The following is a 7,884-nucleotide window of genomic DNA, read 5'->3' on the forward strand; positions in this document are numbered from 1 at the left end:
CAAAATGCTGGGATTACAGGCGTGAGCTTGAGCATATATTTGTAGAATTGAGAGTAATCGTGTTTTAGATGGAAAATTCCATTTTGGACTAGACAATTTTATCATCTCTATTTAAAACAACTCCATTAAAAAAACCAAATTATTAACTGGTTTTCTCAATGTCAGTGAGGTACTTTTTACTTAATTCTGCCTCTTATATACCATGCATGCATACCTTACATTTTCATGGTACTTTGAAAGAATTTTGGTATAATTGTAGCCGTGGCCCCAAGGAAGTAAAAAACTACATTTTACATGCAGTGCTAATTAATTCAACAAATCTTAATTAAGTACTTACCATGAGGTAGGCACTGTTCCTGCTGCTGAAATTGGACAAGTAAACAAAATAGACCCAAATCCCTGTCCCTTTGAGGATTCTATTCCAGTCAGTAGACTTCTGGTATTAAAATGAGCTTACGGGCACCATAAAAGCTCCTTCACTGATTCCTATGGAACAGGGTCGCTGTGCTTATACATATGCGTATTTCTTTATTTTTTCTTTTCTGTTTTTTTTTTTTGAGACAGAGTTTCACTCGTTACCCAGGCTGGAGTGCAATGGCGCGATCTCGGCTCACCGCAACCTCCGCCTCTTGGGTTCAGGCAATTCTTCTGCGTCAGCCTCCTGAGTAGCTGGGATTACAGGCACGCGCCACCATGCCCAGCTAATTTTTGTATTTTTAGTAGAGGCGGGGTTTCACCATGCTGACCAGGATGGTCTTGATCTGTTGACCTTGTGATCCACCCGCCTCGGCCTCCCACATATGCGTATTTCTTATTATGGTATTGCTGTCTGTGTTCTTGACTTCTGTAGTAGATATGATTGGAAAACTGGATTATGATTTAAGTACGTTGCTTTGTTGTTACTATTGTTTGTTCATTATAGCATCTCTTTCTAAAGATGATTTAAAACAGATTTTCAAGATATATAATGTATCAAAACAAGTCAAAGTCAGTCTGAGAACTGAAGCAGAGTGAGAATATGAGTAGGAAAACAGAATAAAGCTGACCACAGCGTACAAAATACATGTCCTGAAGCCCTGCTCCTTGCCAAGATGACACATTTTTCTCTGTGTTTTTTGTAGGCATCTTAAAGATGAAAACATGATCAGTTTCCATAAATTAAAAAAATCACCAGGGTTTTAGTGATATAAAAATACAGAAAGTTCTCCTGTGGATCTTCATGAGGAGATCTTTGCTGGGAAATGTAGCAAAAAATATTGTTACAAAAATTATGACCACTAGTTCCACTTGACTATTTCTTCTCCATCCTTCCTAGAGTCCAACTACATCAGCACAAAGCATAATTTAGTGAGTTATTATGCTAGATATCTAAGTGAAGAAAATTTGAAGCCAGGCACAGTGGTGCACACTTGTAATCCTAGCACTTAGGGAGGCCGAAGTGGGAGGATTGCTTGTGCCCAGGAGTTCAGGACCAGCCTGAGCAAAATAGGGAGTCCCAATCTCTATAAAATAAAAATTTAAAAATGTAGCTGGGCATGGTGCCACGTGCCTGTGACCCTAGCTACTTGCCAAGGTGAGGTAAGAGGATTGCTTGAGTGCAGGGTTTCAAGGCTGCTGTGAGCCACAATCATACCACTGCACTCCAGCCTGGGTGGCAGAGTGAGATCCTGTCTTTAAAAAAAAATTAGCTTTGGGAGGCTGAGGCGGGTGGATCATGAGGTCAAGAGATCGAGATCATCCTGGTCAACAAGGTGAAACCCCGTCTCTACTAAAAATACAAAAATTAGCTGGGCATAGTGGCATGCTCCTGTAGTCCCAGCTACTCGGGAGGCTGAGGCAGGAGAATTGCTTGAACCCAGAAGGCGGAGGTTGTGGTGAGCCGAGATCGGGCCATTGCACTCCAGCCTGGGTAACAAGAGTGAAACTCCGTCTCAAAAAAAAAAAATAAAATTAGAAAATCCCAAATATATTCACTTGAAAAATATGTGAGTTTTGCATTCACCGTGTAGTTATCATAAATCTACCAACATTTGCAACTTATCAAATACTTTCATATGCATTTTCCTCCAAGACAACTTTCAGGCACCTATCATCATTATCTTCATTTAACACTGAGAGAATCATCCATGTTAAGTAACTAATCCAAGATCATTAACCAAGGAGTGGAAAAACCAAGGTTTTTCATCTCTGAAACTTGTCTTTTTAACAGCATGCCAATCTGCTATTTTGCTGTATCTAGATGGCCAAGAAAGTGCTAACATATATAGTTAAAAAAAAACTTTAAATTGAGTTGGAACATAGAAACTCTAGAGGGCATACAGTACACTAGTAAGTGTATAGATTGATAATATTTTCATATGTAAATGCCTACATAAAAACCATCTAAGTCAAGATGCAAACTCTTTCCAGCACCCCAGAAGTTTCCCTTGTGTCCCTTCTTGGTCAACATCCATCCTTCCAGAGATAATCAGTATCCCGGTTTATGTTACTTTTGATTTGTTTTGTAAGTTCTTGAACTGAAGTTGGAATAATATTGTGTGGAATAATATCAATGGAATGATATTGTGTACGCTCTTTTGTTTCTGGCTTCTTTTGCTCATTAAAATGTCTGTGAGAATCATCTATGATGTTGTATGTATCAGTAGTTGGTTCTTTTTTTTTTTTTAAAGTTGTTCCTGTTTAGGCTTTTATTCCTGTTTCTCTTGCACAGACATTAACACACGTTTGTCTTTTTATTTTGTTTATTCCCACTCAACTGTATGTTCTAGGTAGGGCCTGATACAGATGTTACTTGATGTTATTTATTAGATACTGAGGTCAGACAATCCAAGGCCATCATTTTACTAAAATTAAAGTTATTTATGGAAGTTCATAGACACTTCCAGGATTGGTTTAACCTCCTACATGGGAACATGTTCAAGAAACTCAGGACGGGCTTACTGGTCTGACTCAACTCTTCCCATTCATCAATCCCTATTCACCAGTAGCACGGAATTGTTCTTTAACAAAGCATTATACATATCACCTCTACCAAAGTAAACATAAACTTTTTTATAGTTAAATGCAGAAAGTCATTTTTTTCCACCCCTTTCCTCCTTTTACATGGCAAGTAAAGCTCACTGGCCTGGGAGTTGCCTCTATTTGCCAACCTTTGGCCAGTGAAGAGGATTCAGAGAAAAGAATACGACCATCCATCAGAAAAAGAAGAGGCTACAAAGGAAAATAATTAGGCTGTAGCCTCAATTGTGCATTTTTAAAAACCCCAAATAAATCTCAAATTGTCAAATCAGCAGTGACTCCCCATTCCTGCCTAATGCCCCCTGACCTTCAAATCTGCAGTCGCTCCAGGTAACCACTAACCTACTTTCTGTCTCTATATAGACTTGCCTGTTCTGGACATTTCACATAAATTGAATTATAATATGTGGTCCTTTGTGACTGGCTTCTTTCACTTAGCATAATGCTTTCAAGGTTTATCCTTTCTGGAGCATGCATCAGTATTTCAATTCTTTTCTATTGCTAAATAATATTCTACTTTATGAATATATTAAATTTTATTTATACATTCATCAGTTGAGGGACATTTGAGTTGTTTCTACTTTTTGGCTATTATAAATTATGTTATTATGCACATACTTGCAGAAATTTTTGTGTGGAAACATGTTCTAATTTTTGTAGACTCTATCCTAGGAGTGCAACTGCCAGGATATTATCTATGTTTAACATTTTTATGAATTGCCAAACTGTTTTCTATAGTGATTTCACCATTGTACATTCACACTAGCAATATACAAGAATTTCAGCTCTCTAAATCCTCAGCAATACTAGCTGTTGTCCATATAATTTGGTTATAGCCATGCTAGTGGGTATGAAGTGATAGCTCATTGGGTTTTTTTTTTTTTTTTTGAGACGGAGTTCTGCTCTTGTTACCCAGGCTGGAGTGCAGTGGCATGATCTCGGCTCACTGCAACCTCCACCTCCTGGTTCAGGCAATTCTCCTGCCTCAGCCTCCTGAGTAGCTGGGATTACAGGCACGTGCCACCATGCCCAGCTAATTTTTTGTATTTTTAGTAGAGATGGGGTTTCACCATGTTGACCAGGATGGTCTCGATCTCTTGACCTCATGATCCACCCGCCTCGGCCTCCCAAAGGCTCATTGGGTTTTGATTTATATTTTCCTAATGACTAATGATGTTGAGCATCCTTCCATTTATATAGCTTCTTTGAAGGAATATGCGCACTTAAATTACTATTGCCTATTTGTATAGGTTATTTGAAGAAATGTTCACTTAAATCTTTACCAAGGTCACAAAGATTTTACTCTGACATTTTCTTCTAGGAGTTTTATAGTTTTAGTTATTAGATTTACGTATATGATCTGTTTTGAGTTAGCTTTGGTGTAAGGTGTGAAGTAGAGGTCCAAATTTCCTTATGCATGTAGATAACACAATTTGTAGGCAACAATTACTGGAAAGATAATTTTTTTCCCATTGAATTGTCATGGCACCCTTCTTGAAAATCAATTGACCATCAAATATGAAGGTTCATCTCTGACCTCTTAATTCTATTTCATTTATTTATTTATATATATATATATATATATATATATATATATATATAATGCCTGTACAACACTGTCTTGATTACTCTAGCTTTGTAGTAGGTTTTGAAACCAGGAAGTGCATGTTCTTAATTTTATTCTTTTTTGAGATAGTTTTGGCTACATTGGGTCTCTTTTATTTCCATATGAATGATAAGATCGAACTGTCAATGTTTTCCAAAAAAGGCAGCTAGAACTTTAATAGGGTTTGAATCTGTAGGTCAATTTTGGGAAGATTTACATCTTAATAATGTTAAGTCTTCTGATCTGTGAACACAGGCTCTCTTTCCACTTATTTGGATCTTATTTCATTTCCTTTAACAATGTTTTATACTTTTCACTACATGTATCTTGCATTTTTTCTGTTAAATTTATACTTTGGTATTTTGTTTTATTCCTTTTGCTGTTATTTCAAATAAAATTGTTTTCTTAATTTCATTTTTGGATTGTTCATTGCTATTATTTGAAAGTACTATTGATTTTTAAAAGCATTTACCTTGTATCCAGTCACATTATTTTTTTATACTTAGTTCTTTTTATTTCAGCACAATATTCCATTATCCTTTTTCCTATTAAGGGACATTTAGAGTCTTCCCAGTTTTTGGACATTCTGAATAATGCTAATATGAACAGCTTTGAACATTTTTTGTGGACATAGATACTAACTTATGAATATATACCTTTTAGTAAAATATCTGCATTATGGGCATTTGTTTAGCTTTAGCAAACATTGGAAGTCATTTTAGACGATTTGCCTTTGTGTCTGTACTTTGGCTATATCCACAGTTTGAATTAATTCACAATGACTTCTATTTGTCTTCATTAGTGATTGATTAGTATTTATCAAAATTGAGAAAATGCAAAACACTCCAAAAGACTGGATTCCTGTGGTGGGTCTTAAGACATGACATTGATAGAAGGGTAAAATGAAGAATCAGAATAAGGCAAGGAGAATGTATAGCTTCAAAAAGCATATTCAGTAGATTTTGTTTTTCTAGCATAAACCATAGAAAGTAAAAATTGAAAATTATTTTTCAGGGTGAGAAAGCCTGGTTTAGTGGTCATTTATAGATGTGGTTAAAACAAAAATAACATACCAGCTCCTTCCTACCTGCCTAGTTTTAAAGGGCTGCCCTTTCCTCTACTTTATAGCTATCTCTTACCTGAATTTGTCTTAAAATACTGCATGAGAAGTAGTTAAAACACAAAGTAAACTTAAATGTAAAGAAATGATTTAAATCAATTTAGAGAAGCTATTTTCCCCACACTGTACTTTCTTTATGATAAAAGGAATCAGAAATATGTAAAAAAATAATTCTTCCATTAACCAAAGAATGACAGTGAGGTTAACTTTTTCTTGTTTGAACAAAATTCTAACCTGTTCGGGAGAACCTTGACTAGGTTGCCCAAGATCTTTTTACATGGGAGTATAAAGAAAAAAAACATAAAAATGTATTTAAACTTTAATTTAACTAAAAATAGGTAAAACTATACATTTCAACATTGGCAGGATTTCGGCTCCTAATGAGAAATGAAAAGGAAGCCAGATTTGAAGAAAAATTGTTAAGCGTATTTAAAGTTTGAGTAGTTTATTTTGTGGGCACTTTATAGAACATTTTGATTTAGTATTTTTGGATACAGATGATGGATTATAAAGTTCTTTCTTTTAAAAGTCAACATAGTTAACACTGTAAAAGTTTAAAAGTTTTTTGAGTTTAAGGGCCTTATTTTTATTAACATCATTTTTATTTTTCTATATATCTTTTCTTAACATTTTGTTTGGTTATTTCAGTATATGTGTTTATGACTTTTTCAATACGTTAACTCTATAGTTTTGTCACCCTCCTCACTTTCCAAAGGCATCTCTAGGCTCTTTATTGCACCTGGTAAGTGAAGATGCCTGGGTTTGAAACTCTACTCTTGAACTGCTACTTCCATTCATCTTTCCTATTGCTACTCTTACAGAACCGGTTCTTCTCTCTTATTAAAAAACATCCCTGTTCCAGCCCTAGTTGTGGAAGGTGGCTGTAGTCATGGTGATGCTTCAGCAGATGAGAACGAATGTGGGCAAGTTGCTCAACAATATCCATAGGTATAATTCTGAGAACCTGGACACCCTAGAGAGCTATGTGGAGATGCAGGCCAAGGAGAATGCCTATGGTTTAGAAGCCAACTTGGCTGTCTTGAAGTGGTGCTAGTTTAGCCCAGCCTTCTTTCAGACCGTGTCACTGCCCACCTACCTATCCCACCCCTACTTCATCCTGTGCAAGTATACGTTCATCCAAACACATCAAGAAAAGCAGCTGATCCGACAGATTTTGTACCTGGGGGATCTGCCTTGACACTTCCAGGCCTTCTGGCAAGCCCTGGATGAAAACATGACCCTTATACAAAGTATAACTAGCTTTAAAGGCTGTTAGAAAATTTGTCTGCCATGTCATGGATATCACTCAACTAGCACATTTACTGCTGGCTGCTGGCTCAGATGCTCTGGGATTTGACAGCCAGCCAGCTGAATGTATGGATGAGAAAATATGGAGGAAACACCAATGAATGAGTCAGGGCAGATCTTCATCTGTAGCCAAGAAGAAAGCAGGAAGCCCAAGAACATTGTGGAGAAGATCAACTTTGAAAGTGTTTCCAGCATCATGGCCTCCTCCCAGTAACTGCAGGTGTTTAATAAAGATTTGTTGAATCTAAACCTGAAAACAAACAAATGAAAAAACCCTTCCCTTTCTTATTTCCCGATCCTCTGGTATCTACCAGAGCCTTGCTACTTTTCTTGTAAATCATTATAATTAATATTCCTGATAGCATCACAGAAATCATTTCTCCTTTGACTTTCTAGCTTGTGAGCTTTGCTGATTCCCAACTTCTGGTGAACACCAAAATCTGTTTCTTCAGTTGTCACTTCTGGAGACTGAATGTTCCTGGAGGAAGTCACATAATCATTTCAGTTGGCTGAGTATTCTAGAAGGAAGCCATATGACCTTTCTGATTAACTTCTTCTGTACGTAGAGCCTCAGTGTTCTCACAGAGCCACAATTCACCTGCCACTTTGTTCACTTCCTTCTTAGAGCATGGGCTATTGACATTTCCAATTTCAGCTCCTAATGTCTACCTGGGTCCCCTCTGTACTTTTCTAAAATAAAGCAATTTGTCAACCTGCCTCTTGTCTTTCTTAAAATCCCTTTACCCCTCCTCCCATTCTTTCCCTTCTATAATTGCCCCTTTTTCCTTCCAAAATGAGTTCCCACATAGGTGCCTTTGATTCCATCTGCATG

At 36.8% G+C, this 7,884-nt stretch overlaps 1 pseudogene; it reads left to right on the forward strand.

Annotated features, from left to right (window-relative positions):
* Positions 1 to 6,419: 6,419 nt before the first annotated feature.
* On the forward strand, positions 6,420 to 7,309 carry LOC108588837 (eukaryotic translation initiation factor 3 subunit K pseudogene; annotated as a pseudogene).
* The last annotated feature ends 575 nt before the right edge of the window (positions 7,310 to 7,884 follow it).

The sequence above is a fragment of the Callithrix jacchus genome, chromosome 17, assembly GCF_049354715.1.
Source record: "Callithrix jacchus isolate 240 chromosome 17, calJac240_pri, whole genome shotgun sequence".
NCBI lineage: Eukaryota > Metazoa > Chordata > Mammalia > Primates > Cebidae > Callithrix > Callithrix jacchus.